The sequence below is a fragment of the Taudactylus pleione genome, unplaced genomic scaffold, assembly GCF_031769625.1.
Source record: "Taudactylus pleione unplaced genomic scaffold, aTauple2 ptg000004l, whole genome shotgun sequence".
Classification (NCBI taxonomy): domain Eukaryota; kingdom Metazoa; phylum Chordata; class Amphibia; order Anura; family Myobatrachidae; genus Taudactylus; species Taudactylus pleione.
Window position 1 is genome coordinate 4,649,466 of NW_028284407.1, and position 26,019 is coordinate 4,675,484.

Sequence of the window (26,019 nt, forward strand, 5' to 3'; positions counted from 1 at the left end):
GCCGCTTGGAATCCCGGAAGTCATAATCCCGACGCCAGCATCCCCACAGGGTTAGGACACCGACAACTGTCGGTATCCTAACCCTCCCCCTCTCTCTACCCTTAATCCTAACCCTTCCTCCCCGGTGCGTAAACAGAATCTCCCCCCCTAGTGCCTAAACCTAACCTCCCTGCACCCTAAACCTAACCCTCCCGGCATCCCCTGTGCCGGGATATTGAACCTATCCCAACCCAGGGGAGGGCGGTTGTAAAAGGACCCCATGTGGTATTAATCCGACTGTGGTTTGTATGCATGTGAACCCATGGCTTACTCAGTGAAAGCAGCCATTTTGTCTGCAGGACTGATATTTATGAGAATGCATAATATATATTCAACTAGGTATTTGGGATATCACTGAGACATGAAGCACAAAAGATCTGATCATTTTAGCATTTTGAATTCACCTCCAGTAATTGTAGTGAAAACTATTATTTACTGCAAGCCAGATATTACTTATACATTATTTTACTGCATTATTAGAAGAAAAAATCCTCAGCATACACTCAGCATGAAAACGCGTGCCTTATCCCTCGTGTTTAATGAAGATGAATATCCAAAAATGTCTAACCTGCCTGAATGATATCTGATTGTTCATTACAGGACAATTGTTTCAATCCATCAAAATATTTGTAATGAATACCAAAATCTGCACGTGTGGCCTTATGAAGGCAATCCGAAATAGAATGAAGGGCACAGGCTGTTATAAAGACTGTAACAAAAAAATATCCCAAAATAACGGATATATTTCATTTCTCCTCTCCAGTTATCCTTATTGAATATACGTATTTAGCCATTTCCTAAATAAGTTTACATCTTTCTGCATATTTAGATGTTGCTTTTCATTAACTCTATAGTGTGAATAAAGAAAGAGCTGATACACACAGACAGCTGTAGGGATCCCCGATGTGCCCTGTATTGCTGACATTAATGGTTTGATACAGGGCGTGATTCAGAGTTGAAGGCAAACCCGATGGTTTACATACAACTCCGATGTTTGCCCAGTTTTCTTGGTGTGCCGAGGCCAGTGGCTGTGTCCGTAGACAGTATGAAATACACGGCCATCCAATCAACAGTGATGATGTCACCAGTCCGTGGATGAAATGCTAGTTATAGCATTTTGACCCTGTGGGTGATATAACTTTAAAATGTTGCTTATCAGCATGTTCTATCACCCACATGGGTCAAATGCTGTAAGCATTTCATCCAGGTAGAGATCCAAGCAACAGCATAGGGGCCTATTTACCATTTTATATTTGTGGCTATATCGGGTGTTTTCGGGGGTTAACTGCAAATATTAAGTTTCCCCCTGGTGTATGAAGGAGGGACTGCAGCAGGTATCTCAGATACCTGCTGTGATTCCTCCATTATTGCTGGCAGACGCATCCCTCATAGGTTTCTATATTGCGATCATGGGCGGTAATGTGCACAGATCGCATTGCAAATGTGACCATAAATAAAGGGGCACCAATGTGAGGATGATATAGTGACTGGTGAAATCATCACTGTCGACCAGCCGTTCCCAACCTATTTTTCACATGGAACAGAACTACTGGGCAGCTTTATTCTTACACTGCATTTTACAGTTAAGATGGGACACACTACACGATATTGCTAACGATTTGGCCGATTCCGATGCATCATTCATATCGTGCAGTGCGCGCTCCCGTGGGGTCGTCAGCCGCATCGATTGATCTTTTGTACATGCAGTAAAATCAGGCAATGCGGCCAAGCGCTATGCGGCAGGGGGTGGCATGTCGGGCACTAGATTGTCCAGTGTGTACGGACCACCAGTTATGTTGGCCCGTCTGCACTGGGGGTCGTTGGTTGCATCACTAGGTACACAGTCGTTTAGTGAGCACCCAGCTAAAAACTCGGTCCACAGGACTCCAGTTCACGAAAGTGCAGTTTTCGTGGGTTTTGCAAATACCCCATATGTACAAAGCTTCGTCCTGGTGGGTATCTACAGGTGCCATTACCCAATAGAAGCCTATGGGCTTCTTTACAGGACGCTCCCCCTGAGAGTGATCCGATCGGATCCCACCAAACACCCAGAGGGAATTCTGAGTGTTAAACCCATAAGTGTCTCTGTCTGGGGGCATCGCAAAGGTTAGCTCTTATCAGGAGAGCTGTTCTTTATTCTAGGTACATACCGCAGTAATCAACCGCGGTATGTACACAAAGAGAGGCAGGATGTACCGGATTACGGATGCGATGCTTAGTACATCCCGCCAGGGCCGGATTAAGGGGGGGGGGCGACAGGGGCGGTTGTCCCTGGGCCCCCACACACAGAGGGCCCCCACACAGGGTCAATGTGAACCTGTCGAGAACAGGTGCCGCCGGCACCTGTTCCCGGGAAGAGGGCGCTCTGCAGTTGCATGCAGCAGCACAGTCAGTGCTGCTGCATCAGCTTGGGGCAGGACGGTAGTGCGGACGGCACATAAGTGCCGTCCGCACTACACAGCACAAACACACAGCGCCGGCAGCTGTGTGTTTGTTTTAGCAGCCGATGAGAGTCAGACAGACTCTCATCGGCTGCTGCGCCGCGGCCCACTCCCGGAGCGTCCGTCTTCCGGCTCCCGCAGTGGCTGATGGGAGAGACGTCGACGTCTCTCCCATCATGCAGAGCAGGCCGGCCCGGGAGGACGCTGGATGGAGGAGCAGATGCCGGAACGGGGATTAAGGTGAGTGGAGATTTTTTTTTTTTTCCTGTGTGTGTCTGTGTTGTGGGGGTGGGGTGGGGGGGTGAGTGACTATACCTAAGGGCATTGCTGGGGGGGGGTGAGTGACTATTCCTAAGGGCATTGCTGGGGGGGGTGAGTGACTATTCCTAAGGGCACTGCTGGGGGGGGACTATTCCTAAGGGCACTGTTGGGGGGGGAGGGACTATTCCTAAGGGCACTGCTGGGGGACGGACGGACGGACGGACTACTCCTAAGGGCACTGCTGGGGGTACTACTGGGGGCACCGCACACTGCTGGGACCACTACTAGGGGACACTGTATAGAGGGGGGGTACTGCTAGGGGTACTCCTGGGGGGACTGCTACTGGGGGCACGGCTGGGCTGGGCTCAGCGCTATGTGGCTTGAAGGGGGCCCCCGCAACCTAGTTGCCCTGGGGCCCCCACAAGCCTTAATCCGGCTCTGCATCCCGCCCTAAGGCCCAAACGTTGAATGTAGAAGGTAGCTGCAGTGCCCATAGGCGGAGCACTATGAAATGAAATGATAAACTGCCAGCCATACAGTGCAGGTGTAGACTGGTTCGCATTTGGAGTAATTTTATATATACTCACCATAGGATCGTACCCTTTCCCTGGAGAGTCAACATCAGAGATAGAGGCAATGATCCTTACAGAAGAACCAGCATTCCCAGGCCTTACTGATCCTGTAACAGAGGACATTTTAAGAAAGCTTCTGTGCAAAGAACAGTCCTTCTGGCTTGGGGTAAATGATAATGTGCATGAACACCTCTTGTTCTCTTTAATTAACTGGGAAGACACAGAGGGCCTGATTCAGAGCTGCTCGTAAGCGGCCGCTCGTTCGCTCCGAGCGATGTTCGCACAACTGCGCATGGGTTGTAATACGCATGCGCGAACCAGTCAGAAATTGTGTGCTCGCAAAATAGCGAATGCCTGCTAATTTGAGTGACAGAATGAGGCGTTTGTGGGTGGTAACAGGGGAAGGTGCTTGAAAACGGGGAGTGGTGATCCAAACGCAGGCTTACAAAACGGTCAAAACAGGCGTTTTAAGGGTGTGCATAATCAAACAAAGCAGCGTCATCGGCCACGTCACTTGGTTGTCTTTTAGCCTGAACTGCTCGCATGATTGCGGTAGGAAAATCCAACCACAAGCACTGCGAGCAGTTCAGATGCCTTTCGATGTACTCGATTAATCTAATAAATAGCGGAGATGACGTAGGATGCGAGCGGCCAGGGGGCGTTTTTTACAAAATAGCGAGCGCATGTTTCGTTCGCTCGTTCAGACATAGAGGCGTCAACAGACCACAAAGAGCGAGCGCTCAATTTAATTATCCGGCCCCTTTTTCTGAACGAGCGAGCGCAAATAGCGTCCGGCTCTGAATCAGGCCCAGAGACTGGAAATACTGCATCCCCAGTCACACTGCACAAGGACTCCATGGATATAGATACAGAACGGCAAATTCAAGTGCCCAAAAGTTTTCAAAGATCCAGTTTCTGCCACGAACCAGAGGCTTTTTGACAACATTCAATGTGTGTGCCCCATATGGGGTGAAACTTATCACAATGTGCCAATGGAAGCAGATACTATACCATCAGATGAAGACTTGCACTAACATAAACAGAAAATCTGCAGTTCTAAAAACATGTTACATCCTACTACGTGTGCTGCCTGCCCTAACCTCTGCTATGTCCCTGGAGATGCACTCTCTGCCGCCTGCCCCGACCTCGGCTACGTCCCTGGAGAGGCACCATCTACTGCTTGCTCTTACTTCGGCTACATCCCAGGAGATGCACTGTCTGCTGCCTGCTGCAACCTCTGCTACATCCCTGTAGATGCAATCTGCCTCCTGCCCCTGCATTGGCTATGTCCCAGGAAATGCACTGTCTGCCACCTGCCCCGACCTTGGCTACGTCCCTGGAGATGCACTGTCTGCCGCCTGCCCCGACCTTCACTACATCCCTGGAGATGCAGTGTCTGCCACCTGACCTGACCTCAGCTATGTCCCTGGAGATGCACTGTCTGCTGCCTGCCCCGACCTCAGCTATGTCCCTGGAGATGCACTGTCTGCTGCCTGCCCAGACCTCGGCTTTGTCCCTGGAAATGCACTATTGATTCTTTAACTGAATTATATACATTGCTCACTTAAAATAAAGTTTAAAAAAAAATAATGGTGTCTTGCTTAAATATATGTGGATTTACTACGCTTCAACCCCAAAATAGGATATATGTGGAAAGAATAAATCAAGGCATAGTAGGGCTAAAAGAAGCTTTATCCTTAATAGGTCAACAGAGATGTGTTTAGAAATGGTGTACTTTATATAATCTATTGGAAAACATAGACGGCCTGATTCAGAGGCGTACGTAATGTCCATACCGCATGCATCTGAGTTGCACTTCACATGGTCAATGCTGGGAAATGCAGAATGAATTTGGATGCAAAAGCCCTGAATTTCAGTGGGCATTGCAGGGATGTAACAGGGGGGTGGTTAGGTAGACCCCGATGTGTCTTGGGTAGGTGGGGTTCAGGGACTGTGTCTAAAGAGGCAGTTGCACTTACACCAGCGGCCATGTTCAGATGTAGACTCTGCGCCTCCTTAGGGCTGGTGCAATGTTAGATGGTGTGACCGATGGTGCATCATAATAGTGTCAGTAGGTAATGCCTCGGCTGCAAAAGTGTCCAGCCCAGAATATGTTACCCTAGAGATCCATAATTAATGGAAACATTGAATTAATTTGATATGTTTTTTTTAATTGTGTGTTTTCTTTATTTCCAAAGTATCTTTGACAAAAGAAAAGTCAATACAATACAGAATGTCATATAAATAAAGACACAGATACAGATGAGGAACATAAATGTATCCAACAAATATCACATACAGTAGTAAACAAATGACAAGACATATCTTTAAATCAACCAACATAAGACTAAATTAAAGCAATATATGAATAAACAAAGAAAAAATAGAAATCATACAAAAATAAACACAAAAGCAAATAAAAGAAAAAAAGATAAGAAAAAGCATAAATTTGAGCATGATAACACCGTGCGGACTTGGCAGTGCCGGATTTCCCACCAGGCAACCTAGGCACTCGCCTAAGGCCCAGCAGGATCCAAGGGGCCCGTGGACAGACCTCTTTGGCCCAAGAAATCTGGCCGGTCAAAATGCTCCCAGAGGAGCACAGCACGAGTACCGCGTGACATCATGATGTCACAGGTCCCGCCTACATTTCCAGGGAGTCCCGCTGCCTACACTGTCACAGACTCAGAGTAACTGCATAGCAGGGGGGAGGAGGAGGGTCACCGGGTCCACCGCCTAGCCCCAGCTAGCTCCGGAGTCCGGACCACACTCTGATTCTCCCCATCACTGCCCACAATATGGGCGGAGCCAATACAACAAGCCCTGCCCCCACATACCCGCGAATCGTGGCATTAAGACACGAGAGGGGGAGTCCTAATGAAGCGAGGTGTCTGCTCCCCTAGCAACCTGTACTGTACCTGCAGCAGCTGCATTGAGTGTAAGTATATTATGTATGTGTACTGTTTTAGTGTGTGTATGTATGTATGTATGTGTTAGTGTCTATGTATGTTATTGTGTATAAGTGTTAGTGTGTGTATACTGTGTATATTTTAGTGTATGTGTTATGTATATGTACTGTATGTGTTAATTTGTATACATGTGTGTGTGTCATACTTGCCGACCATCTGGCTGCGCCTTCCGGGAGGGAGCAGCCAGATCGGCAGAACAGGGGGCCTGGCCGGCAAAAGGGGGCATGGCCGGGCGGGCTGAGGGCAGTTTGCGGGTGTGACAGGGGGCGGGGCAACGCAATTGCATCATTTTGGCACCGCCCCCAATACACAATGGGGAAAAATCAGGCGTTGTGAAGCAGGGGGCAAATCGCGTCAGCGCCCCCCCCCCCCCGCTGCGGGGGTTTAACAGGTACTGGCGGGGTGGAGATGGAGGATCGGCGGCAGGCGGGAGGCTTGCCTGCCTTTCCGGGGGGGCGGGAGCTGCACCCGTTTACCCGTATATCGGGAGGCTCCCGCCCGAATCGGGAGGGTAGGCAACCCTGGTGTGTGTGTAGAGTGTTTATGTGTTAGTGTGTATGTTATACATTGTGTATATATACATATATATGTGTGTGTGTGTATGTATATATATAAGATGAAAGATGCGGACCGACACATTTCAAAAGTGCCCAGGTGCCCTCTGTATTAATAATCTTCAAAATAAGGAAAAAGACAGCTGCACTCAGGCTCTCGTAAAGTTCAATACTCACACCTTGACAAAGGGGCCACGCACCTCGAAACGTTGGATTTATGCTGTGACACTTTTTTGAATATAAGTTATTGAGCTTCACGAGACCCTGAGTGCCGCTGTCTTTTTCCATATATATATATATACTCTAAATGACATGCTTAATCCATGGCACTCAACCATCTGGGGTGCCCTTGGTATGTGACCACACCATCTACATAAAAAATATCATAGAAACTCGCCACTCACATGTTTTTCAAACTGCAACTCCTTTGAATACAGGGAATGTTGGTTCCAAAATATTGCAATAATTTGTTAAACTGACCACCGCTTCACGGTCATTCCCATCTGGGGTCCAGCCCCAGCATGCACATCAGCCACTGCACAGTGCCACTGCCAGGCTTGCTACTGCCCACCAGCAGCACGCAGAGGCCAGAGGGACAGAGCTTCAAAGGTCCCGGATCTCCAGGAAGCACAGCAGCCTGCCAGGAAGGGTACTGTGTTAGGGTGAGTACACAGCTGAGCGACCGGCGATCGTGCTAATGTTTGGGCGATTTGCCTTCACCCTGGGCATTGCATGATTGCTGGTACACACTTCACAATTTAATGAATGACGGAATAATCACTTGATCCATTCTTCATTAATATGTATGGCGCCGTATGCGATATCGTGTGATTGGCTGTGCAGCACAGCCAATGACACGATATTGCATGCGACCACGGGAGCGCGCAATTCGGGCAAACACACTGCATAATTTGTCCGATTTGTCATTCCAATTTGGAAAAATCGGGCCGATATTGTGCAAGTGCGTAGCCGGCCTTATTCTCAATTACTCTGTAATCGCTAAGCCCATAATTATTAACTATTCAATTTTAAATCAGATTGCACAACATAAAAATGTTGTGCAATCTGATTTAAAATGTAATAGTTAATTATGGGCTGAGCGATTATCTATAGCAGGGATGGGGACCTCAGGCCCGGGGGCCGTATAAGGCCCCCGGAATCATTTGGTGTGGCCCTCTGAGCTTTTTTCTGCTAGCATTATCCGGCTAGCAGGATGCCTAGATTGGCACCCTGCAGCCAGAATCTATGCGTTCTTAGGATGCTTCAGACAGTCACACCGTTGGCCTTACAGCTCCCCGGAGCATCCTCAGGATGCTCCGGGCATTGCTGTAATCACAGGCGATTGTGGTCCTATCCCCGTGTGACGTCACATGGAGAGCGCATGGCCTGCACTGGGCCCGCAAATAATGTTATATATATTAAAATGGCCCTCGGACGAAAAAAGGTTCCCCACCCCTGATCTATAGACTGGGTACGCACCGTGATCGCACTGCGCACACGCCAAGGTATAATGCTATGGATTATTTGAGGGAGGGGTAACCCAAACTGGTATTTTGCCTAGGGCCCCATGAGGTCTAAATCCGGCTCTCGGACTAGGGAACCCCTAGCAGTGATATAGGAGGGTCTTTATCTATTAGGCGTAACAAATACCATGAGGTGGACCAAAAGCATTGGATGAGCAACCGTTGAGTTTGCAACAGGAGTGTAACTATATAACTTTCCCAGACGTCAAAAAAATTTGATACTAGATTCTTTAGACAGAGAAGCCTCCACACAATCCATTCTAAACAAATAAAATAATTTATCATTAAACAGAGAGAGGGGAGGAATCCCCGGCTGAATCCATACATGTAGTATAGTCTTTTTAGCGGCCGCACTCAAAGCAAGAAAGAGTTTTCGACTTCCACACCCTCTGATCATGAGACAGGTTCCCTAGTATGGCCCATTCAGGAGTAAAGGGAACAAAATTGACCAAATGCTCTAAAGCAAATCTACGAATCCGGAGCCAAAAGGTTCTAACCAAAGTGCAAGACCGTATACAATGGTACAGGCCTGAACTATCTTCCCCACAATGAGGACATCTATGGGAATGGGAAGAACCCACTAAAAAGGGGATCGGTATGATTCTAAATCCCGACATCGACAGCCCGACAGAGGTGGAGATCCCGATCGTCCATTCAGGTGAGTATGTTAACCTAATCCCCCCCCCCTAACCCTAACCCTCCCTTAGGGGTGCCTATCCCTAACCTCCCCCCAAGTGCCTAACCCTAACCACCCACTAAGTGCCTAAACCTAACCCCCCCTTCCCCGCAGCCTAACCCTAACCTCCTACGGGGGGGGGGCTACGCTTAACCCTAAGTCCCCCCCGGGAGCCCTTGACCGAACCCTCCCCCCACGGCTGTCCGCGCCTGTCTTACCTTCGATCGGTAAGCTGGGTGTCGGGCTCTCGGCGTAGGTCTAATGACAGGCGTCGAGATTTCGATGCCTGTCATTAGACACTTTGCAGGATTAGACAGTCGGGAAGCCGGCGGTCGGGATTCCGTCCGTTGGCTTCCAGACTGCTTCCCCTAAAAAGCCCTGATGGGGGCTAATATATGTTCTATGGAAGACATTTGAAAATAACTCCCTATAGGAGCTCATAGGAAGGTAATGAAAGGAGTCATCAAGGGCTTTGAGCAATTAGTCAATTGTTAAGTTCGGGAAGTGTTGTAACCACTGAGGCAGGCCTGACCAAAGCTTGCTATAATCTAAATTATCCCGTAAAAAAGCATAGTGAAGGGAAATAGCTTTATATCTAGGGGTGGGACAGGATAACAAATTATCAAAGGGATTATCTTAAACCGTGTCAGAAAAATTACGAACAACATCACTGATATAATGATGAACCTGGAAATGTGCAAAAGGGTAGGAAGCTAAAAAGTCATATTTGTCCACCGCCTGATGAAATGTGAGGGGACGTTTATTAAGTTGATCAACCAAACCCCCATTCGAAAAATTACCCTTTTCTGACCACGAAATAAAGGGTTGCTGGAAATCTGGGTTGTGTAGAAAGGGGAAAAAAAAGCGTATTATAGGCATTCAACCCAGATTTATGTTGCCATAAGTGCCATACACTCTGTGTATTCCAGAGGAGAGGATTCTCCCTTAACTGCAAGGGAATTTCTGCATCATGGAGATGGAGAAAAGAACACAAGTTCCATTCATCCAAAAAATTAGCTTCCAATACCATATCATTGTAGACACTAGAACCCTGCAGCCAATCGCGAAGGTGGCGCAAGAGAGCAGCGTGATTATAATTCATTATAATGGGAAATTGATTCCCCCATGGGAATTTCATATATGTTTATTCATTATTAGAGCGCTCCATTAAAGCAAAACTTTCAAAAACATAAGTTGTATTGAATTTAAGTGAATATTCTAGTTTATTTTTAAACATAAGATGCATGGGATTCCGGCGTTGCCCGGGCTGAAGACTGGACCCTGAAGTGCACCTGCAGCCTTCATTCTTTTACATTGTCCTTGACCTATAACCTGGATAACTATGCAAATTAGGAGTAAATGACAGTGCAGGCAGCGTATTCTCATACTGTTTGGAATAGGGTATATCAGGAGCAGACTGACTTACAGAACAGCTTCCAAAATCACTTGAGTTTCAGAAATCACTGCAGAACAGAGGGGGTGATTCAGCTGTGGACAGATATGATATCACAGCTGCTAACATGGTAGCAGCTGCGATACTGTAATATGGCAATGCAGCAGGAGGCTTCACGCCTCCTGCATGCATTACTGATCCAAACTGCGTCCAAGGATGCAGCGTCAGATCATCTGCGATCCCTTCGGCCGGCTGAGTGACCATGGGGTCATGCAAGCCGGCCGCCACAGACAAATAAAAGAGACCAGGAAAACGCTATCAGCTGACAGAGATTCTGGCCTCTCCTCTTCTGACACACCTCCATTTTGGGTAAATGAGGCCGTCACCGCCCTCTCCCTGCCCAGAAATGGCAGCAGACTGTCAGTCACTGACAGTCTACTGCTGGACTGCATGCGGGATTGCAGACACCTACTGCACATGCACAGTATGGTTCAGGTGCATGCGCAGATTCCCCATAATTGGGAATCTGCGTGATCCATGTCACTGCGCCCGCAGCTGAATCACCCCCTGAAATCACTCTGCAGACCAACATTGAAAAGCATGTCTAGTAGGGCTGCCATCAGAGGGGGAATCCTGGGACTGGAGTCCTGTTCCTGGACTGAAGGGGGCCCGCCACAGTGGTACTGTGTGGCTGCGATCAATTTCTCCTGCTGTTTGTAATCTCTGCATGCTAAACTTTGCCAGGATCAAAGATTGTGGATTAATTATGCTGTCTGTCACAGTCTGAATGTATCATGTGCTGAGCTGCTCATGAGCCTGCCAGGCACTCTGCTAAAACCCCCGTTGCAGCTGATGTAAGAGGAGACAGTGAGTAAAATGCTAATAATGCACATTGTTTAATGTCAAAGTTTATCATGCAAACACAGAGGGCTGACTAACTCCGTATTTCTTTTATGCGGCTGTTGGAAAAGTGATATAACACAGCACTTTGGAAGAGATGAGTGTGACAGTGTGTGTATGAAGCCAGCCCCTCAGCATTGTGTGCCAGTGAGTGGCCCTGACGAAGTTCAAACCTAGGCAAAAACCTGTTCCTGGTCAAACTACACTACCATGCCAAATTTGGTGGAGCTAGGTACAAAACTCTGGCCATGTATAAAGGGCAAACAGACAAACACACACACACACATTCTCTCTTATTATATAGATAATATTTTGCAGCTCTTTGCAGAGAGTATTTGGCCATTCACATCAGTCCTTGCCCCGATGGAGCTTGCAATCTAAGGGGTCTATTTACTAAGCTTTGGATGAAGATAAAGTGAACGTAGATAAGGTACCAGCAATCAGGTCCTAACTGTCATTTTTCAAACACAGCCTGCGACATGGCAGTTAGGATCTGATTGGCTGGTACCTTATCACCGTCCACTATATCTCCATCCATGGCTTAGTAAATAGACCCCTATGTTTCCTACCACATGCACACACTAGGGTTAATTTTTTGACCTACCAGCATATTTTTTGAGTGTGGGAGGAAACTGGAGTACCGGAAGGAAACCCACACAAGCACATGGAGAAAATACAAACTCCACACAGTTGGTGTGAATTTAACCAAAAACTTCAGTGCCAGGTTTGATACATCTGCCCCGCTGTGTCAGAGCTTTGTAATACTGACAAGTTCTACCAATCTATATTAACTTTGGAATAATCTGTGTGATTGCATTCAGTTATCCTACATCATTGACTGTTTCTAGTGAACCTATGAAGCTTTATCTTCTCTGCATTGACTAGGGTACTCATCAGGGGCTGAACATAAACATGCTTCTTATTATAATTCTATACTGTTTACAGTGCTCTAGTAGTATTTTATAAGATGGGTAAGTGATTTCATCTGTCAGAATCCCGACGCCGGCATCCCAACAGGGTTAAGATACCAACATCCTAACCCTCCCCCTACCCTAACTCTTCTCCCCTAGTGCCTAAACCTAACCCTCCCCCTAATGCCTAACCCCAGGGTCGTAACTAGGGTGGTGCGGCCGGTGCCATGGCACAGGGCATCGCAGGGCAGGGGGCGCTGTTTGGACCTGTAAATTTTCTGTTTATTATCATTTTCACTTGTAGCTTCCTCTTCTTTTATCCCATCTCCTGACCTCCCCTATCTCTTCCCTGGCCCTTCCCCATAAGGCCATGGCTCTTTTATGGATGCGCATCTTATGTCCCTATTTGAAAAATAGAGGAGGGGGGGCACCAATGCTCTGTCTGGCACAGGACACCAAAAAGTCCAGTTACGGCTCTGCCTAGCCCTAACCCCTCTACTTACATTCGCGATTCCGGCGGTCGGGATCCCGGCACAGGGATTCTGACAGGTGTCAGGATTCCGGTGCCTACATTCTGAGCGCCAGAATCCCCGCGATTGGGATATTGACTGCATCCAATATTTTATGAAAGTAGAAAATGTATGTAGAGAGTCCCAATGAAGACTTACATCTAGCACTGGGATGTAGCAGGGTATAATAAAAGGGTAAATAGAAAGCACAAGAAAATATAGAACCAACAAATCCTACGGCTTGGATTCCTGCCACTTTGTCACTTTAACAGAGAGCTACAGTACATCTTTATTATTTAATAACAATACAAATATGCCGTCTGAGAGGCATTGTGTGGCTGAGTTGCCTGTAAAGGACCAATAAAATCGGCATTATAAAGCATCTTTTGTTTAACCAAATTTAAAAACGAAACAGTGCAGTACATGCGTAGGAGAAGATAGCGAATAAAAAATATAGAGAAAAAATACTTTATATAGAATTCTGTGATTATCAAAGAGAGCACAAAAGAGGAAGAAGATGAATACTGAATATAGAATATACTACAGCATTCTAAATGTATGTTCTAAAACCATATATAGCTAAAACAACATATACTTAGTTAAGAAGGATTTACGTTTCTGTATTTTCCACCCTGAAAGAAGTCAAAGCTACGGGAAGATTTTGACACTAGAGGCCAAATGTCATAGCCTGCGATTTGCAAGAGCCGGCGCGTTTCCGCGTCATACAATAGTCATTAGATTTATAGTGGCCAGGTTGGTTTTGTATTTAAACTAATTGCCACGTTAAACCTAGTGACTATCCCAACGGTATGGCGTCATCCTACATTACCGTACCATGCTATTCATTAATACAAGCAATGGGTACTTTCTTAGAAACACCCAGTTTGGCATTAGGTATATTTGCCGAGAGGTGTGCACTGGTGCGCTACAGTGCACTTGATTCAAAATAGAAGAACTGTGATCTCTCTCTCTCTTTATTCCATCACTGTAGTGTATGCTCCTCACCCTGCACCTTACAAGGCATTACCTGAATGTACTCCGCAGTGTGCATAATATAAACTATATAGAGTTTAATGATCTAAAACACTGCATCATGCGATGTGTGCCGACTCTCTGTACATCTGTACTACATTGTTTTATCTGTAGCTAGTGACAGCATTGTATACTAATCTGCAGGTGGGCGTATATATCACCTTTTTTCCATCCACTCCCCTATTGATGTGTACCTGGTAATTCAAAATCATTTGGTCAGCAAGTTTGAGGACAGGGTGCATCACTGCTAAAAACTACAATACATATGGATCCCTATGTGTATTAAAAATGTCTGCTTCTTTTCGTAAGAAGCCGCTGAAAAGGGGTCTGAAGAATCCCTCTCCACCCCTCTCTACCCCCCTGAGGCTTGCGCATGCACTGACGGGGGTTACATAGGCACATTAGGACTCCCAGGTCATATACCTGGAAGTCAGTGCTTAGCCAGGACAGCTCTACATCAAAAGAGCCGTCCTGGCAAGTAAGTATTCATGAATACCGATATAGAACAACACTGGTACACAAGCAAATTGGGGCAGGATGTATCGCCATCTAATTGCAATACATGATACATCCTGTCCTGTGCATTTGTAATAGCTCTAAATTGAGAAGTCTTTGGCACAGATTTATCAACGAGTGATATTCTTGTTATCACTCTTTACTAATCCTAAAATTGCCCTCCAACCAGTGTGTTTGAAAAATGATAGAAGCTGATTGGTTTTAGCAACATTTAAGATTAGTGACGAGTTATAACAAGAATATCACTCATTGATAAATCTGGGACTTTGGGCCTGATTCAGAGCCGCTCGTAAGCGGCCGCTCGTTCGTTCCGAGCGATGTTTGCCCAACTGGGCATGCGTACGGATCGTAATACGCATGCGCGAACCAGTCAGTGCGGCCGAAAATCGTTTGTTCGCTAAATAGCGAATGCCTGCTAATATGAGTGACAGGAGGAGGCGTATGTGGGTGGTAACAGGGGAAGGTGCTTGAAAACGGGGAGTGGAGATCAGAACGCAGGCGTGCTTAAAGGTCAAAACGGGCATTTTATGGGTGTGCATAATTAATACAGCAGCGTCATTGACCACGTCACTTGGTTATTTTATAGTCAGAACCAACCACAAGAATAGCGAGCAGTTCAAGCGCTGGTCGATGTACTCGGACATGACGTAGGATACGAGCGGCCAGTGGGCGTAGTTTTCCAAAAAACGACCGCAAGTTTTGTTCGCTCGTTCAGACCTAGAGGCGTGAACAGACCGCAAAGAGCGAACGGTTCATTTGAATAGCCACCCCTTTTTTTGGAACGAACGACCGCAAATAGCAACCGGCTCTGAATCAGGCCCTTTGTTCCTATATTGTCTCTTCCAAGGTTACTATCTGCTATATATAATATTAAACTGATTTACAGCTACAATATTCAATTCATTATTATATTTACTATATAGTTATAGTGATAATTTTTTGTGTTTTTTTTAATGTATCCTTCAGTTTTCATAAAGTATATGTTGTATTAGCTATAAGCATTTTAGGTCATACATTTTAATCATACTTGCCAACTTTTAGTTGCTCCTCTCAGTTGCTCCTCTCCGGGAGAAGCCCGGGGAGGAGCTGCAGCTGACCATATCGGGGTCTGGCTCTTTGCGAGTCAGCGGGGAAGGGTTCGGGCTAAAATGACGTGTATAGCATAATATTAGCCCCACCCACTCCCTACGGACCCACGATTCCCGGTATTATCGCCGCATCCTGTCCACTTCGCTAGCGGGATTTGGGAGATTCACCCACTTTTCCGGGGGTGCGGGGGACTGCCCAAAAAATTGTGTTTATTTAGTAAAATACGTGTGATGTGACCCATAGCAATATATCATACATCAGCTTTCATTCATCTTATTGCTGAAAGCTGTTATCTGATTGGTTGCTTTAGGTAACAGCATGTTTGCTCTTAGGAGCATGCTATTAAATAACCTCTATATTAGGCTACGTATACACTACACGATAAATTGGATGATATGAATGATATCATTATTGTTCATCATCCACAATATCGTCCAGTGGATATGCCGTCAACGACCAGCGATTCGCGCTCGTTGACGGCATCTATCATCGTCCATACTTGCAGGGCAACCTGACAATATCGTCAGGTTCTGCAAGTACAGGGATGAGGGAGGGTGACGTCACTGAACGATATATTGTTCAGTGTGGGTGGTCAATGTCGTTAATGACATTGAGCACATCACTGCCGGGGAGACACTGGACGATATCGCTCATGGAGCATATCGTCTAGTGGATACCCGCCTTAAGTCTGTAATTAAAATTTGATCAAATTGTTTTCAGTATATTTGTCATGACTATCATGACAAAAACATGTACTGTATATTGTATTGCTTTGTTTTTATATGTGGAAACAATAATACAACTATATCATGCAGAGATAGTATTTTTAGTTTTTTTTGGAGGCCATTGGGTCTATTTGGTAGTTGGGCCTATAGCTAGAATTTCACCAGGGTAATTATTAATTTGGCTCTGTATGTGAAATAGGCTGTTTAACGGTTTGTATAAATTCAAATGAATCATCTTGGGAAATTCACAATATATTAGCTCTGTACGTGTCACAGAATCAGATGGCCAATTTTGATGTTAATAATGCTTAATTGTAATCCTAATATGAATGTCTAACCTATTAAATTGGATTCTGTGCTGCATATGCTGTATGTTTCCTACTGATAGGAGTTTGTATTTAATTTTATCGTGTTTAGCATAACATATTCCAATGATATAAAAGTATTTAACTTAGTAAGAGAGAACTATTGTCAAAATTTATTTTTATATGTGCTGAGTAGCGTATCGACTTTTTATTTACATTTGCGTCTTCTTCGCACTGCAGACGCAGCAATATACCACTCAGTCTCTACCAGAGACTAGCACTATAACTACACAGGAAATAGTTGTAAATATGTACAAAGTCGCTGATGAAGCACAACGGAACTTGGCATGAATAAGGCCACGATCAGGTGACCAAGCCATACCGGCGAAACATGCGTACTGAACGGTGCATCAGCACAAGGGCTCCCGCACACAGCACATGCAGCTTTGGTCTTTTCACTTCTCTGGCAAGGTACTTTTACTATCTTTTCAATGCACTCTCTCATTTGAGTTCCCTGCATGTGACTCCTTCTGCAATGCCTAACAGGTAACAGGGGAGAGACACAGCTTTTCCTCAAACAGCAGAAGTGCTTAACTGTTGTTTCATCTGCGTGTCACGCTGTCCCACTCTCTCATCCCTTGTCAGATATAGACAAGGGAAAGCAGAAGTGGTTCAATCAAGGGGGCGTGCTTCAATCAACATCGACAGCACGTCCCTTTGGTGCGAGACCCATAACGACGGCTTGGCCGTCGTTATTCGGGTCTCGCGCATGCGCACGACGGAGCCGCCTCCGTCATGCGCATGCGCACTTGGGCACCATTGACAGCGCTCGCGAGTGGGTCTGAATCAGGCCCTCAGTTAGACAACAGTTTTCCATTCCATCATAGTTAGGTATTTAAATAAATGCCGTGAAAGTGTAAATTCGCGATGTCACAATGTCCTGATGATCGATATTCTAATACTGTATATCATCAGTCAACATTTGACAAAAAAAAACAAACAATGTTAATGTTATGTGTTTTACATTATTTATTTATTTTTTATTAAATCGTATTTAATTAGTTTTAAATTGATGTTGGGGAATATTGTGGGGAAAATAGGCCGCAGCGCCACTTTCCCGGAGACCTGCGCATGCGCAGCAGACTCTGGCACAGCGACAGTCTACTCACTTGCGTCGCTCACTAAAGACGAGGGGACCCGGAAAAAACTGCACATGAGCCCCCTTTCTCTCTTAATTCACCCCTGCCTGCAGCTGTATTCCTTTATATTCTCACACTGTACAGCAGCACCCGTATATTGTACAAAAGTGTTGCTAGTGTATGCCGCAGTCACAGCAATCCAATATACATCAGTATGATGTGCCCACACTTCCTCCTCTAGCAATCGGTGGCCAATTGTCCTAATCAAATGTGTCTGCAATGCTGAAACCATAGTGGCTGAATTATTTACTGCGGCGTAAGTGCATTTTGGTCTGCAGAAACATGGCCTGTGCAACTCTTTCAGTAATAGAGATACAGAGAAAGGTAGAAATGAATTCAGTATTCTGGCAATATTTTATATAGCAACTTCCCCTCAGCAGATTGATCAAACCTTGAGTTCTTCTAATATGTCACAGGCAGGTACGTTACTGTGTGAGCCAGATCATACTTACCTACTCTCCAGGAAGTTGTGGAAGTCTCCTGTTTTTTCGAGTAGTCCCCTGCACCCCTAATAAGATCCCTACTAGTGTCCCCCATGGCTTGTGCACGCGCTGGCCAACGATGGGGCATACGCAGAGGGTTACTCGGCTCACAAACTCGGAAGTCCTGACACCTCAAAGGACAGCTCTTATCAGAAGCGCTATCCTTTGCTAAACTCAGCATGCATACATACTACACGCCGGCATGCATGCGATGATTGGCGGGATTGTTGCATCCAAAATGCGATGATTGATGCATCCTTCCCACATTAAGGACCTCATTCAGAGTCGGTCGAAGCGGCCGCACGGTCGTACGCCACCGATGTTCGCTATACTGCGCATGCGTAAAGTTCGCAATGTGCGTGCGCAAAGTAGCCGCTACGATCAGAAATTTCTCTCTCCTTGAACACAGCCAGGTTGGTTGTTTGAGTGACAGATTGAGGCGTTTGTGGGTGGTAACAGGGGAAGGTGCTTGAAAACGGGGGAGTGGAGATCCGAACACAAGCGTGCCTAATTATGCGAACGGCGTTTTATGGGAGTGCATACGGTTTATGGGAGTGCATAATTAACAAAGTAGCGTCATGGCACATGTGACATGGGAGGTTTTTACACTGACATGATCGTAGAGCTTAAGAGAGGGTATGGTCAACCTTAAGCTCTACGACCAGTTCCGATGGTTCTCGATGGTCTCAACTAATCCTTATATGCCGGGAGATGACGTGTAATGCGTACGAGAAGGGGGCGTATTTTTCGGTCTTCCGGCCGCTTCCTCTCCTTGGTCGGCCAGCAACCGATCCGAACTTAGGGACGCAACTTGCGAGGGAATCATTTGCATATCTGGCCCCTTTTCCCGTACGACCGTGCGGCCGCTTCGACCGACTCTGAATGAGGTCCTAAGTGCTATCAGTTTGTATTTGTGTTTTATATATGTTCTTAAATAGTGTTAAAAAGCTTCTAAATTGTGGATACAATTTATTTAAACATAAACTTTCCTAAAGCTGCAGGGGCAATGCGCCCCCTGCCATTCAGTTACATGTATCATGCTATCACTCCTAAATTTCCAGTTCGACCACTGATTATAGGTATAAAATCCTGTTTGGCTGTGTCCACACAGGACATTTGGAACTTATTTTAAATTACTGAAATCTTCATAACTGCTCCTAGCATGATCATAAAATGCCTCTCCAGTCACTTGAATTGGGTTCTAACAACAATTAAACAAAAATGCTTATAAACACTTATGAGCGTTTGTCTTGGAAAACATCAGGTACTACACTAGCATGAGAAAATAATCCTACAGCATTTATAATCAGAGAAAAAACATTACACACATAGGGGATGATTCAGTTATGCACGATGCCAGCGTAACCGTATGGTACTTACGGTAACCCCTGAATCGTGTATTTTAATACGCACCCCTATGGGACTGCAAACTAAAATGTACGATTTAGAGGCTAAATTGGGATCATTTAGGAGCGATGGAGGGTGACTTTGCCGATGTTCCAACGTTGTTACAATCACACATCGCCCGCACTACACCCCAAATTTTAATTTTAAGGTAAAAATGTTGGGGGCCTGATTCAGAGATGGACGGATTTACACAGCTGCCCACAAGCGGCTGTACAAGTCCATCCATATCAGATGCAGATGGAGCGGTCAGACACCTTCTTGCTGCATTTGCGATCCCAGCACTGCGACCGACATTACAGGCTGGGATCACCATCGCAACCACTGCGACCAATGGTCACAATAATTTCTCTTTTGGTCAGGCTGCAAGAGCTGAAGCTTCCTGCAGCCTGGCCGGCGCCTGGTCACGCAAGAGGCCAGGAATCTGTGTATGCCAACGCAGAACCTGGCCTCATGCCTCCCGGAATACGGAAGCAACACGCCTCCGTTTCCAGGAACGGCGCCCAGGCATGCCCCCGCTCTACCCCACAAACGCCGCTGCATGTCAATCATGCTGCTACTTGGGGGGTCTGCGTGCGCAGACACAGACCCATCTACATCGGAGATGTGCGTTCTTCCTCGAATTAACGTACATCTCTGAATCAAGCCCTCGGTTCAGAACCCCTGGGACACCCAGGGTCAACGAGAGGCGCGCCCCGCCCAGGAGATAGGGGGCGTGGCCTAATCATAAGAGGCGTGGTCACGCCCCCTTAGGAAAAAAATTAAATGCGATGCTGCGTGCTGGGGAGGGGGGCGCTGTGTGCCCCTCAGCCCGGTGCACTGCCAGTGGGGGGCGCGATCAGCGTGATCTCTCCCCCCATAGACATAGGCGACTACTCCGGCTGCTGCTTTAGCAGCCACGAGCAGTCTCCCAGTGCAGCCCAGCACACAGCAGCATGTGCTCGGCTGCTGTGACTTAAGAGGGAGGGAGAGCGGTGCCGAACCCGGGCCCCCGCCGTGCCTCTGCAGAAAGCCCGGACCGGGTAATTTGTATCCACCCCCCCTCTTGGAGCCCCTGGGGACACCCTACTAACAATTAGTCAATTAGAAGTTTTTAATTAGCTTAATTGGGCCTATATTTACATCTCATTACTGGAGTGATATTCTGCAAAGTGCAGAATAATGTGGGATGCTATATGAATGGGACAGGTGTTTTTAGCACTACAGGTAGGAGTTATATGTGTTTTTAAAACAATATTTAAAGTGTCTTCAAATGATTAAAAAAAATCAACTTACATACATTTTATGCACCCCAAATTGAACTACAGCATTATTTGAATGAAAAAAATATGATTCCTATAATTTTTTCACTGCTATTAAAAAATACACATACCTGCCATAGGAACCATTTTAACAGCTCTAAATATTTTTCTTGGAGACAGTAATATATATTACATCTATAATGTTATCCATTATTTCTTTTATGTTTTTTTCAGGGCACAGTCTGTTCTCCTCAATTATTTTCTATTTCTCACAAGTGTTTTTGTCGAAAAAAAATTATCACCAATTTTTTTCAGTTTTATAGCACATAGCTGCCGTAATCAGAAATTGGTCGCGATAGCTGCGTTAATGTTTCTGGTACAAATCTCGTGGCCAATTGAATATGGGTCACTTTTTCTTACTGTTAAAGATAATAATTATATTTATTTCCTACATAATTTTGAAAAAAATGGTCACTGGAAATAAAAAAGTTAAATAAAGTGTGTGTATTAAAAAAAAAAAATAATAAATCACTTTCTTTATATCATCGGTTAAATGTGGTGCCTATTCGTTATCTAGATTCTGTTATCTGTTCGCAATCTGCTGGTAATTTCAACTCAGGAGATTAGAAGAAGAACCCGCTAGGTAGAATATAAGGGCTCCGGATATTGCCACATTCTGTCTCTCAGAGATTTTGTTTCCGTTGCCTTGTGTGAGGTTTTTCTCTTCCAGCCCTTGGAAACCACAAATCTAGATCTGGGTTATTCATGTAAACTTATTAAACTCATTGTGTGGATTTTCCAGCAATTTTGTCAACACATAAAAAGTGCTTAAAATCAATTATGTAGTATAATGTACCCATTCTTTAGTTGTGATTGCTCGTAACTTTTTACATCATGCATGTATAGTATATTTAGTGTAGTCTTAGAGCTTAACTGTTGTAAAATAATATTTTCTGAACAAAATGGATGTTTTACCTTAATATAAATTTGTTTAATGTGACGTATGCCCGGTTGATTGTATCTATACTTTCTATTTATATAGTTGCTATCTTTTGAGCACAATTTGAATACAAAGTCCAGTTTGTTGCTTAATGTATGACCTAGCCTGGGGAGTGAGTAAGGCTGGGTACACACCTAAAGATTTTCTGTCCAACCATCCAACTTGTTGAATGGTTGGAATGAAAATCTGGTAACGTATGGCAGTAACTGATGATCAGCAATCTGCTCCTAAATGCCAGAAAACAGATGAAAATGGTCGTCAGACAAGTTTGTTAAATGTTTGATCTAAACAATTTGTTCAAACAACAGTTTTTGTCCATTTTCCGGCGTTTGGGAGCAAATTGCTTTCATACCTTACCAGATTTTCATTCCAACCAATCAACTAGTTGGATTGTTGGACAGAAAATCTTTACGTGTGTATGCAGCTTAACACCCCAACATCTGGACTTGTACTGCAAAATTTAAAATATCAGATTTTAATAAAACGAATACAGAACTAATAGTGGAGCACTTATGGTGCCCTGCGCCCCTCCAGGGCCACCAAGATATCTGGTGGGCTCTGTTGCTAGAGTGGGGGTTTGGCCAAACAAAGAGATACCACTTTGAAAAATATTCACTATGATAATTGTGCTTGGGCCTGGGTAGTCAGTACCCCCCCACTGCTTTATCTGCACCCCCGGGACCCTTAGGCACCATCCTATTGTGACTTCGTATCTGCAGGTAACTGCTAGGTCCAAGGGAGTAGGGGAAGCCACATTCTGCACTGTGAAAATAATGTCCATTTCCAAAATATATCCAATAATACTACCTACAGTACCTTCATAACAGGGCTCTGAATGGGCCATTATGATCTGTACTTAAGCTGGGTATACACAGGGGCGATATATGGGCGATATATCGAGAGCGGGCCGGCTGGTGTGTACCCCCTATATGTCTGTGAACGATGTAGCTCACAGACATATCGCATCTGCTCTGCAGCACAGCATATGGCCGATATATCGCCGCATATATATATATATTTACAGTCAGCTGACCGTCCATACAGCTGGGTGCTGTGATGTCAGCGCTGTCACATCGATCGGTAAGTGTGTATATCTTACTTGGTCGGGCGCTCTGTAGGCGCGACTGTGGGTTGGCAGAGAGATCTGCCTGGTGTGCACCCACCTTTAGATTGACTGTAGCCCACCACCAACCAAACTCCCACCCACCCCATTCTCCTCCCCTTCCTATTCAAGTAAGGGGCAGTGGGCACGTTCTAAAAATATTTTTTCTTAGTGCCTGTACAGCTTTAAATAAGAACAAAATCTTTTGGTTTTAATTCCCATATTATCTAGCTGTAGTTCTATGATGGTTTCTTGCACAATTCCTTCGAAGATTGTACTGAGCCATGAAGAGGATTATACAAAACTGTGTAGAATGATTTCCTTTATATTACATTGAGAACAGCATTCTGCAATTGCTTAGTAACAGGATTTCCATCTTGCAGTCTAACCTTTAAAGTTCATGCAGACAAAGCAGTGATATGTATCTAGTATTAAAGCTGTGCAGCATTCATCCAGCTTTTTATTTCAAGAACTTTCCTGAGAACTAGGTTGGGATCCTTCGCAGAGCATCTCACCATCACAGCTTGATTGGACAGAGCTTTTCAGTAAGCGCTCCTTGGTGCATGGAATAATTTATAAGGCTGTCTTTTATTGGCACAATGTGTCAGCGAGAATATTGGCGAACGGATACTCATATAATATCTTATACGTCAGCTTTGACTTAGGAATTAATGGACTGTGCAAGAACTGTTACTGTGTCTCACCCCAGTCAATCTTCTATATCTACTTTAGTACAGCAAACTGATTTGTTGCATTCACTCATAATGTGACAGGTTTTGCTCTACTACTTCAAAGTGCAAGCAACTGGACACAACCCTATGACACTAGTGTGTTATAGGGGTTTTCTACTTTAAAAATACATTTTTATTGAATAACTTCACTTATCTATAATACAGGTTGAGTCTCCGATATCCAAAATGCTTGGGACCAGGGGTATTTTGGATATCGGAATATTCCGTATTTTGGAATATTTGCATAATATAATGAAATATCTTGGGAAAAGGAACCAAATCTAAGCACAGAAAGCTTTTATGTTCTATATACACCTTATACACACAGCCTGCAGGTAATTTTATACAATATTTTCAATAATTCTGTGGCTCAAACAAGTTTGTGTAGATATATAAAATTCAGTTATGTTCATATACACCTTATACACACAGCCTGAAGGTGATTTTATGTCATATTTTTAATAATTTGTGCCTTAGACAAAGTTTGTGTACATTGATCTATCAAAAATCAAAGGTTTCATTATCTCAGTGATGCCAAAACAATTCCGTATTTCGGAATATTCCGTATTTCAGAATATTTGGATATGGGAGACTCAACCTGTAGTACATTGATGGAGGCCTCTCCCATAGTCCCCAACAGTTTGCAGTATTTAGTAGGGTTCTGCCACTTAAATATAGCCAGGGCCATCATGTTTAAACTTGGCAGCATGCCATAAGCATACAAACTGTTATATGGGCTAATCCCTGCAGTGGTTGCCTGGTTACAGACTACACATCAGAAGTGATAGTAGCTGTAAGTATGATAGCCCTTTACCAAGCATACAACCAGAGGCCAGTAGTGCACAACCCCATTGAAATGAATGGGGGAAATAGGTGGACTTTTTATTGTGAAGTGTTATGTTTTGCACTGTAATTGAACAAGCAGTGTCCAAAAATGGAGCCGCAACAGAACCTCAGATAAACACACTTATGAATGCAAATAGCTAAGGATGTATAGAATAGAATGTATTTTAATTTCACTTGCGGTTACATGCACTACACTTAACGTTAACAAGGCCACTGAGACATCAGGTGGGCCTGGGTACTGGGGGGCATGGCCACTGGAGGTGAGGTGGCTACACCCCTTCATGACATACTGTACATTCATATGCTGTGGCACATACAACAAGGGGCTTTTATTGGCATCACCGCAGGGGCGTGGTTATATCTCCCATGCAATGCCAGGCTCCGGAAAGTTTAACCACTCCCCCATCCAACACAGTAATAAAGCAAAACTGATAACGTTAGTGCTCAGAGAGAAACTGATCATGTTAAATCTTGTTTTTAACCCGAGGGAAGCAGAAATGATAAATAATATCTGCATATCATTGTATTATCAATTAGAGGACATGAATGGCTCTTTTGAACACCCTTTTGAAATAGTGTTATCATAAAAACAGATTGAAAGATGCATAAAGGTGACTCAGACAGGAAGCTGAATAAAGCCGTACTCTTTGTGCCTTGGAAAACTTATTGGAAAGTGTTGACCTGACTGCATAACTCTGTTGCATTTGCATCCTCCTTATAGAACCTTCATTTACTAAAGGAATTGAGCCATCTATATATTTACAGTTGAATCCATTAAGGCTTATTTTTTTATACACCTCTTCCCACGAGCTAAGCCATGCTTCCACTATAAACCTTTTGGCTGTGATAAATATAGCTGTGTAATCCCCGTTTTGTTCTAGTGATATTCCCGAGATCCCCATGGTTAGATGGTGGCATTTTCATGTTTAGTGAGCAGTTTCCGAGCCACAAGTTATGTGATGCACAAGTTATGAACTGACAGCTGTCGGTTTCTAGGCATGCGAATTAAGACCCTCATATATTGGAGGTGACATGTTATGTCTTCAGGAAGAAGGCTGCTGACCTACCTTTGCTTTGACAGTTGCTGCCAGAACTACGAGGCAGTGACAGCTGTACACGCATTCATTTGCCTGCCGGTCAACTGGAAGAAAGACAATTGAGATTGGTTGACTAACTGCATGCATTAGTTAGGGGAGTTGGAAAAAAATTGGATTTATGTACACAAATTGAAACAGACAATGTGTTCATTATAAGATGATATAGTCTCTCGGTGGCATTTGTTTTATTACATGTTATCTGTTTACATTTCTGTCATATTTTGTGGGTTAAATAATGGGATTAACAAACTAGTGTTGTTAAGCAAGTAAAGAAAATACTACAAAACTTAAGGTGATGGGACCCATAGACCTCTGGTTCTGAAGGTAATTTGCATCAGACTCTTCAGGTGCTTACATGACCCATCATTGTATATTACCCTTACAGTACTCATGGAGGAATCGGTATGTTATTCCGCCGGACCTAAACCCGTCGGATGAAATACCAACGCTGGGAGGCTGGCAGATGGAGATCCCAACAGGGTAAGTATTAACCCTATCCCTA

At 44.8% G+C, this 26,019-nt stretch overlaps 1 long non-coding RNA gene across 1 annotated transcript in view; it reads right to left on the reverse strand.

Annotated features, from left to right (window-relative positions):
* LOC148543360 (uncharacterized) overlaps positions 1-26,019 on the reverse strand; it is a 177,957-nt gene that overhangs the window by 123,604 nt on the left and 28,334 nt on the right. Inside the window, exon 2 of the long non-coding RNA XR_015877776.1 lies at positions 25,488-25,561. This is a non-coding gene — a long non-coding RNA (uncharacterized LOC148543360). The remainder of the gene's footprint in view (positions 1-25,487; positions 25,562-26,019) is intronic.